Source organism: Zea mays, chromosome 1 (assembly GCF_902167145.1).
Source record: "Zea mays cultivar B73 chromosome 1, Zm-B73-REFERENCE-NAM-5.0, whole genome shotgun sequence".
Lineage (NCBI taxonomy): Eukaryota > Viridiplantae > Streptophyta > Magnoliopsida > Poales > Poaceae > Zea > Zea mays.
This window is the reverse complement of record NC_050096.1, coordinates 189,034,405-189,045,022: the sequence shown is the minus strand read 5'-3', so window position 1 is coordinate 189,045,022 and position 10,618 is coordinate 189,034,405.

Sequence of the window (10,618 nt, the reverse complement as noted above, 5' to 3'; positions counted from 1 at the left end):
CATGCTTAGTCATAGAATTGAAAGGGAAATGGAGTATTTGGCAAAGACGACGCTTCCACTCAACTCCATCGATATTATCTACTCTTTGCCAATATTCCGCCATCTCTCCATTGGTATAATCTTTCACTCATATTTTGTTTGCCAAAGTGGGAAAGAAGTTACTAAGGGCCTATATTTCACTCACAAGTATCCGTTTTTGGCGATTCATGCCAAAGGGGGAGAAAGTATTAGCCCAAAGCAAAAGGACCGCACCACCACCAATGAATTTTTTTAAAAAATGAAGTTTTCAAATTGGTATATCTTAATGTATTTTCAAAAGGGGGAGAAAATTCTAGTATCTTCAAAAATCTGTAAAACCCTCTTGAACACTAAGAGGAGAATTTCATTGAGGGGGAGTTTTGTTTAAGTCAAAGGAAAAGCATTTGAAACAGGGGGAGAAAATTTTAAAATCTTGAAAATGCTTCTTTCAATCTTAATCATATACCTTTGACTATTTGCAAAAAGACCTTGAAAAGGATTTACAAAAGAATTTGCAAAAACAAAACTAGTGGTGCAAGCGTGGTCCAAAATTTTAATAAGAAACAAACAATCCATGCATATCTAGTAGAAATAATTATATTGGTTTCATTCCAAGCAACCTTTGCACTTACCTTATGCAAACTAGTTCAATTCTGCACTTATATATTTGCTTTGGTTTGTGTTGGCACCAATCACCAAAAAGGGGGAGATTAAAAGGGAAATAGGGTCAAACCTTTTCCTATATGATTTTGGTGGTTGAATTGTCGAACACAAATAATTGGACTAACTAGTTTGCTCTAGATTATATGTTCCACAGGTGCCAAAGGTTCACAACAAACCAATACAAAGTCAAAAGAAAGGGTTTAAAACAAAGGAGCAAAGGAAACTGAAGTGTGCCCTGGTCTGGCGCACCGGACAGTGTCCAGTGCACCAGGGAGGATCGACCTCAAACTTTTCAGCTTTGGGTTTCCCAGGCGCAGCTCCGCTATAATTCACCGGACTGTCAGGTGTGCCACCGGACTGTCCGGTGTGCCAGCGGGGCAACGACTATCTGTGTGCAATGGTCAACTCTGCAAAGTGAACAGTGCAATTCAGATGTCAGAGCAGAAGGTCAGAGGGGCACTGGACTATCCGGTGTAGCACCGGACTATCTGGTGCCGCATGAGGACAAAGCCTCCAACGGTCGACCAGCTCCAAGCCCTAATAGCAGGATGACGTGGCGGCACACCGGACGCTGTCCGGTGGCGCACCGGACTGTCCGGTGCGCCCATCGCCAGCAGCCTTCTCCAATGGCTACAATTTGGTTGGTGGCTATAAATACCATCCCAACCAGCCACTTCAAGGCGTGGGAGCCCAAGCAACATTCCAAGTCATATAGTTGACATATTCAAGCCCTCCCAATCACCTCTATTCATTGATCCATCCTATATACGAGATTTAGACCACTACAACCAACACAAGTGCCACAAAAGAGAGATCAAGCAAGAGAGAGCTACTCAGTTGAGTTTAGCACTAATGCCTTGTGAGATTCATTGAGAGAAAGTGTGTGCTACATCTTGTGTCCATTTGTGCGTGGAGTTTTGACTCCCATTGAACTTCCTCCAAAGTTTTGAAGGCTTGTAAAGCTAGCAAGAGACACCAAAGAGTGTGGTGATCCTTGCGGGGTCATAAGTGATCCTTGAGAAGAAGAAGAGCTCGTCGGTCTTTGGTGATCGGTGGAGAGAGGGAAAGGGTTGAAAGAGACCCGTCCTTAGTGGACTCCTCAATGGGGACTAGGCCTTCGAGGGCCGAACCTCGGTAAAACAAATCACCCGTGTCTCTTGTGTTTATTGCTTGTGATTTGTTTGTTGTCTTCCTTTCTAAGTTCTCTTGCGCTAATCTTTGCTAATATTATTTTGTGTTGCTTCAAGTTAAATTCATTTAGAGAAGCAACTCCTTGCAAGAAAGAACTTGTGTTACTCTTCTTCTTATCTAAGCCCTCTTGCATTATTCTCCACCAACATTTCTAGTAGTATTGCTATTGATTAAATTCCGCACCCTTTGAATACAATACTCGTTGCAAGCAAGGGACTTAGTTTTATACTCCGATAATTTTGAATCTTGTTCTAACCACTAATCAAGGGATCTAGTTTGGATTTAGAATTATAATTTTCAGAATTTGCCTATCCACCCCCTCTAGGCGACTTTCAATAGGGCTACTGAATTTTGTTTCTTTGAAGCCCAAGACACCAGGGATCTCCCCAGAAATTGACAAGTCCCTAATGTGCTCTTCCTATCAATTTTGCACCCTGCCCAATCGGCATCGGAATACCCTATCAAATCAAAGGTTGATCCCCTGGGGTACCAAAGCCCAAACTTAGGAGTGTAAACTAAATATCTCATGATTCGCTTCACGGCCCTAAGGTGAACTTCCTTAGGATCGGCTTGGAACCTTGTACACATGGATACGGAAAGCATAATATCCGGTCGTGATGCACATAAATAGAGTAAAGATACTATCATCGACCGGTATTACCTTTTGATCTACGGATTTACCTCCCATGTCGAGGTCAAGATGCCCATTTGTTCCCATGGGTGCCTTGATGTGAGATGCAACCCTCATGATATCTTGGTTATCATGCTCATAACTCTTGTCAAACTTCATTTTGTACGTCCATGAACATCCTTTATTTTCTTTGTTTTCTTATTTTGGAACAATTGTGTCCCATGATAAATATTACCAAAGAAAAAAAGAAGTCTAGGTTTCCAAAATCCCTTTCATGAAACCACTTAGAAAACAATAAGGATTTCATGAGTTGGCATTTTACTTTTTGAGCTTTTATGCACCGAATGGTTATCCTTTCTATGATTGTATTTACGTCTACTATTGCACTATTTATGCTTTCCATGTCACTATTTATGCCTTGTGTTTTTAGATTACATTTTGTTTTCATCTTATTTACCACGATTTGCTACAACATCGGTGACATCCTGGATCCAACAATATCTTGTTTGTCAACGTTGTTATCCCCTTGTATTTGCATCTATCAAAATCAGGCTTCTATGATTCCATCCACAAATTTGTATATCAATCTAATATATGTCGGTAGTCATTTATGCAGTCTTTTTCAATGCAATTTATGCAGAGCTCACAGAGGCTTAATGTGAGATGCAACCCTCATGATGACCCCGTTATCCTTCTCATAACTCTTGTCAACTTCATTTTGTATATGTTATTGAATAGTTTTTATTTCTAGTTTTTCTTATTTTGGAACAATCGTAACCCCATTTATGATCAGGCACTCAATGCACCGAAATAACTAGTTTTCTAATTAGTGGAGATAATTATGATTTTCCTCCTAATGCTTATTTTCCCTACTTGTGTAGTGTTGCTTTTACTAGAGTTAGCTTGGTGTAAGTAATGTATGAGTAACGCTTGTTGTAAGATGTTTATATGAATGTTTTTTTGTAGATTTGCATTTGGTGTATGCTGCAAAATGGACAATTTTTATGCTTGTATGATTTGGCAAATCCAGATTAAAATTGGTTTGGTGGTGAGCACGATTTTGTGGGATTGGTTGAATTTCTATAGTTGCATGGCAAGGGGTTCAATGGTACACAATATTTGGGAACTATAATTTCTCATATAACATATTTCTTTGAATTTTCATGGTTAACTCCATGTCTTTCATACACTTTCATAGATTACAATCGCTAAATAAATGCGAAGAACATTTTCAGGCTCATGAACATCAAGGTAGAAAGGTCCTCCTTTCTTCATATTCATCGGGTTTGGTGTAGTTGTCGACAACTATTTTTGGTCCTTGTATATTTTGCATTTGATGAGACTGTATGTCAACTTTCAGTTGAAAATATGTCCTACTTGCAAATCTGTGCTAGTTTATTACAGAAACTTGATGATGATAGTTGTTGAAAAAGCTAGCATATCAACCGTGGAAGTAATATTCTCAGCTAGTTAACTGATTATGCCCTGGTTTACTGAGTTATGAATTCCCACTTTGTCATGAAAATTACTTCAGTTTCACCATGGTCTAAACTATTTGATTTGCTTATGCTTGTTCTGACGTGTCTTTATGCTTTATACAGGCTTACACAGACCTGTTTTAACAAGAGCCAGGCAGCGATGCTTCCATTTTGGACCACGACCTAGCTAAAGGCTAATAGTTCCAATTGTCTGAAGTACCGAAGACAGGGCTAGCTCCTCATTTTTTGTCATGTCAAAAAAATCGTGTATGATTGCAACAATATTGGCAAAATATCGTTGTACTTTATATTTTGATATACTGTGAACAAAACAAGTGCCCTATGAGACCATCGTGATTTATGCATTTCAAATTAAATTTTACGACACTTCTTGTTGTGTTTTATGCTTCCATTAAAAAACAGTCTTACTGCGTTTTACGCAAATTTATGACACTTTTTGATGTGTTTTACAACAATCCCTTGCGAAGTGAGATTGTGCGCGTGTTTTACACTAAATTTCGTACTTATTTACGCTGTTTTAGCTCACGTTTTACGCTGAAATCATTCGAGCCAGAACCGTGCACGATCGGCTGCACGCGATTTTCACGCCGTAATTTTGGGCCCCGTTTGCTGTTACAAAACAGATATAGAATTTACGATAAATTTCGTACTCATTTACGTTGTTTTAGATCACGTTTTACGCTAGAATCCGCCCGAGCCAAAACCCACGCACGATCGGCTGCACGTGATTTTCACGCCGTAATTTTGGGCTCTGTTTGCTGTTACAAAACATATATAGGATTTACGCTAAATTTCATACTCATTTACGTTGTTTTAGCTCACATTTTACGCTGGAATCCGCCCGAGCCAGAACCCACGCACGATCAGCTGCACATGATTTTGACGCCGTAATTTTGGGCTCCGTTTGCTGTTATAAAACAGATATAGGATTTACGCTAAATTTCGTACTCATTTACGTTGTTTTAGCTCACGCTTTACACTGGAATCCACCCGAGCCAGAACCAGAACCAGATCAGGCGTGCATGGATATACGTGATTGGGGCTTCCCATACTAATGGAAGCCCAGGCTTCTACGTGTATTATTGTACAATTACATATACACATTAAACAAACGTGTGTTGGAAAGCTTGTAACATGCAACACGTGTTTCCAAGGGAAAGTATATCTATTTTATTTCCCTTCAAAATTATATCATTGAACAAAACATGCGAGTAGCTCATCACGCGTTGGCATTTTTTTGGAGGTGATGTGTTGTACCCACCGTGGGTAAATCCCATCATTACTGTCTCTACCGCTGATCTCGGCTTTTTCTGGTTTTTGATCCACCATCTTGTACCGAGATGGCCGCAAACGCGCGTAACAGACGCGTGCACTGCGTCGAGTACCACCACCGTAGAGACTTATCCGCACCACAGAGCATGGAGATTTATTCGTGTGCATGACTTATCTATTGCCTATAAAAGCTAGCATATGATGCATGTCTAGGGTAGAGGCTCTCACGCGCGCTGTGGCTTCGTGGTGGGCCCGTTCCGCAGACGCACATGCAACCGACCCTGTAGCCACAACAAACTCCACCGCGATTCATGGGGAGCCCAGCCTGACCTTGATCACGCGCAGGAAGCTGGCGGGTGGGACCGGAACTACTGTTCCTCTTCTCCCCCTTCTCAATCGGAGACTGCTCAGCGTATTCCCCTGGCGGCGTCCACAACTTTCCCCACATCCGCTGGAGTTCGTTCGTTCGATGGCAAAGCTCAACAAACCAGGAGCAAATCCCACGCAAGACTCTCGCCAGAACCATCTTCCTGCTCGGTTGTTGCAGCTAAATCCGCTGTCACAAGCACACCATCGACACAAGATGAAGATGTTACCAAGGATAAGGGAGTTTCTGATCTGGAAATTGAGGACGCCGTGCTGGAAGTTGAGGTTGGGCCGACAAAGGAAAAGCGCAACCGGAGGCCCAATGTTCGCCTGTGTGGCCCAGAGTGGAGAGCGTGAGTTGCTGCCTGGAAGATAAATAGTGTGTCGTCGCTGTGTTCTTGTAAGAAGAATTTGGTGAACAAACTCCTACCTAAATAATATTCCCTGCCGCCTCCTATCTTCTTCTGCCTTCCTCCTCTCTACCCCTTCTCCACGCTTACTGTTACATTTGGTATCAGAAGTCATCGATTCCTTGGGCACGCCGATCAGGAACCGCAAGCCGACCACGGCTACTTCACCAGGCTCCAGCGGCGTCGTGGTGTCATGGATCCGTCCTCCAAGCTTTTGCTTGATGAGATCGAGAAGCAGCTGACGGCGATGGACCTCAAGTGGGATCAGCGCTTCGTCGACTTCAAGCGCTCCAGGGATGAGCGTCTCGTCGTGCTGGAACAGACATGTTCCGACGTCGAGAAATGGCGGTCGTCTGTGGATGCGGCTCTGAACGACGTCAAACTCGAGCTTCGCAAGATGAACAAGCAGTGGGATCAGGCGCTGCTGGAACACTCCGGCTCTGATCAGGGTCTGCTTCGTCGTCCTGATCCGCATTCCGATCAGTCGTCGCCGATGCTCCACCCTGATGGCCCAGTTGGGCACCGCGAGGATTTACACAACCGGGAGCAGGGTTTTGGGTCGGTCACGACCCTTATCCCTGGCCCGGTCAAGGGTACGCACAATATCCCTCCTCCACCCCCAATCACCCCACGCTATCATGGATCATTGTTGGATCAGTTTGGCAGTCGTGCGCGTCCTTCTGAGTCTCTCGGTCGTTCATTAGGGAAATTGCCGAAACTGCCGTTTCCGAGTTTTGATGGCACTAACCCAAGGCTTTGGATCTCTCGTTGTGAAAACTACTTTGATATGTATGATGTTGAACCTACGGCGTGGATCCGTGTGGCATCGATGTACATGACACCTCAGGTGGCTTGCTGGTTCCAAGCAGTCGAGCTCAAAAATCCACATATGTCCTGGCCTATGCTATGTCGTATGTTGCATGATAGGTTTGGGCGTGATCAGCTTCAGTCATTGTTGCGACATCTCTTCCGTATACACCAGACTGATAGTGTCACTGAATATCAGGAGCGTTTTGTGACTTTGGTAGATCAACTTGCTGTATATCAGTCAGTTCTAGACCCGCTGTTTTTCGCTACACGTTTTGTAGACGGTTTACGTAGTGACATTCGTGCTGTAGTCATGCTTCAAAGGCCTTTGGATTTGGATACTGTTTGTTCCTTGGCATTGTTGCAGGAAGAGGTGGCCCCTCCAGTGGGACGTCAAGATCATCGCAAGTTGGACTTTCGCTCCTGGTCCAAGCAATCTGCGCCGAATCCCTTACCACTACCTCCTCCACCTCAAGCAACAGTTCCTAAATCTGAACCAATTCCGAAGCATTTTGATCACTCCACTGCTGCCGACAGTAAACTGGGGGCTCTCAAGGCCTATCGTAGGGCTCGTGGACTGTGTGAGAAGTGTGCAGAAAAATGGCACCGTGGTCATACGTGTAGTGCAACGGTACAGCTGCACGTATTGCAAGAAGTGTGGGATTTATTGTCTGATACACCGGTGTTTGATGCTGCGGGTGCCACAATTTCTACTAACGAGTCAATTCTTATGTCACTTTCTCCTGAAGCTGTGTCAGGGTCATCTACTAAGAGATCCATCCAGTTTATTGGTCACATGTGTCAGCAGGATATTCTGATTCTGGTGGATTCAGGCAGCACTAATTCCTTCATCAATCAAACAACTGTCTTAAAACTGGGTTTAGCCACAGTTGCCTCTGTTCCTATTCGGGTTCAGGTGGCCAATGGTGGGATGTTGGTGTGCTCCACAATGGTTCCTCAGGCCTCTTGGAGTATTTAGGATTGTTCTTTTCTTCAAGACTTACAAGTGTTAACACTGCCTAATTTTGATCTCATTCTAGGCATGGACTGGCTGGAACATTTTAGCCCTATGAGGATTCATTGGCAGCACAAGTGGATCAGCATTCCTTATTCAGGGAAACAAGTGGTTCTATATGGTTATTCAGATCGACAGCCAACTGATATTTTACTGCACATTACTGCTGTCCATCTTTCTGATGCCAGTTCCTCGGGTGAGATATTGCACCCTGCTATATCCAACCTGTTATCTCAGTTTTCTCCAGTCTTTTCCACTCCCAGTACTCTACCTCCTGTTCGCACTTGTGATCATTCTATTCCTTTGATCCAAGGTGCCACTCTGGTTAACATACGACCATATCGTTATCCTCCATCATTGAAAGATGAAATTGAGCGACAGGTTACTGAAATGCTCAAAGCTGGCATTATCAGACCGAGTGCTTCTGAATTTTGTTCTCCAGTGTTATTGGTACGGAAAAAAGATGGTAGTTTCCGATTCTGTGTTGATTACAGATATCTCAACGCCTTGACATTGAAGTGGAAATTTCCTATACCAGTTTTTGACCAGTCGATGGATGAGTTAGCCGGTGCTTCTTGGTTTTCTACCTTAGACTTACTATCGGGCTATCACCAAGTGAGACTGAAGACTGGAGAAGAATACAAAACTGCATTTCAGACTCATCACGGCCAGTTTGAATTCTTGGTTATGGCATTTGGATTATGTGGAGCTCCAGGAACTTTTCAAAGTGCGATGAACACCACTTTGGCGCCATTATTGTGCAAGTGTGTCATTGTCTTCTTTGATGACATTTTAATATACAGTGCTTCTTGGGATGATCACCTTGTTCATCTCCAACAGGTGTTATCTCTGTTGCAGCAGGATTCTTGGTTTGTGAAGCTCTCTAAATGCAGTTTTGCTCGGCGAGAAATTAAGTACCTGGGTCACATAATCAGTGAAAAGGGTGTTGCTACTGATAGTGCCAAGGTGGAAGCAGTTCTTTCATGGCCAATCCCTGCTAGTGTCAAAGAGCTACACAGTTTCCTCGGTCTCGCTGGCTATTATAGGAAATTTGTCAAACATTTTGCCATCATCGCTAAGCCCTTGCATCAGCTATTAAAGAAGGGAGTCTTATATGTGTGGACGTCTGAACATGCTGCTGCTTTCAGCACTCTGAAACAGGCTTTGAGCTCGGCCCCAGTTCTTGCTCTCCCTAATTTTTCCCTGCCTTTCTGCATAGAAACAGACGCCTGTAAGAATGGAGTGGGAGCAGTCTTGTTGCAGGAGGGACATCCTCTCTCTTTTATTAGCAAGCCGTTGGGGATTAAGACACAGGGGTTATCGACCTACGAGAAAGAATATTTAGCAATTTTGGTAGCTGTTGAACAATGGCGCCATTACCTCCTACATGCTGAATTTATCATCTTCACTGACCAGAAGAGTCTCATCCACTTGAACGAGCAAAGATTACATACCCCCTGGCAACAGAAAGTATTTTCCAAACTTCTGGGAATGCAATACAAAGTTGTGTATAAGCAAGGTACCGAAAATAGGGTGGCTGATGCTCTATCTCGACGCGCTCATATGCCGTCTCACATTTTTGCCATATCCACTTCATCTCCACAGTGGTGTCAGCAGGTCATCGATGGGTACATGCTTGATGAGGAGGCTAAGCAGTTACTGTCCAAACTGATGCTGAATGGGGGCTGTTGTTCCTGGTTTTTCTCTGCATGAGGGCTTGATCAAGTTTAACAATAGAATATGGATTGGCAATAACACATCATTACATCACACAATTTTGGATGCTCTCCATAGCTCGGCAGTGGGTGGTCATTCTGGTTTCCCTGTTACTTACCACAAACTCAAGCAGTTATTTGCGTGGCCGGGCATGAGAAAATTTACCAAGCAGTTTGTAGCAGCGTGTACTATCTGTCAACAAGCTAATCCTGAGAGAGTCAAGTATCCAGGCTTGCTGCAGCCCTTACTGGTTCCTTCCGGCGCGTGGCAAACAGTGACTATGGATTTTGTGGAGGGTTTGCCCTTGTCTGGCGCAAAGAACTGTGTCATGGTGGTGGTTGACAAGTTCTCAAAATTTAGTCATTTCATTGCACTTCAGCACCCGTTCACTGCTATGACCGTGGCCAAAGCCTTTATGCAGAATGTGTACAAGTTACATGGTATGCCAGTCGCCATTGTGTCTGATCGTGATCGTGTCTTTACCAGTCAACTATGGAAGACACTTTTCAAACTAGCCAATGTGAAATTACAGATGAGTTCAGCTTATCACCCCCAAAGTGATGGTCAGACAGAACGAGTCAATCTGTGTTTAGAAACTTTTCTGAGGTGTTTTGTCAACGCTTGTCCTAACAAATGGTTTGATTGGCTCTATCTGGCAGAATTCTGGTATAATTCAAGTAAGCATGAAGCTCTGGGGTTCTCACCATTTGAGGTGTTATACGGCTATACTCCTAAACCATTTGGTTTGGAGGTAGTCTCAGACTCTTCAGTGCCTCTGTTAGAGGACTGGCTCCAAGACAAAATCGTGATGACTAATCTTATTCGTCAGCATTTGGCTCGAGCTAAGCTCCGCATGAAATCGCAGGCTGATAAACACAGGACTAAGCGGTCATTCGCAGTGGGAGACATGGTCTATGTTCGCCTCCAACCTTACATTCAGTCTTCTCTTGCTCCCCGATCCAATCAGAAGTTGTCTTTCCGTTTCTTTGGACCATTTCAGGTGGTGTCCAAGATTGGGGCGGTCGCGTAT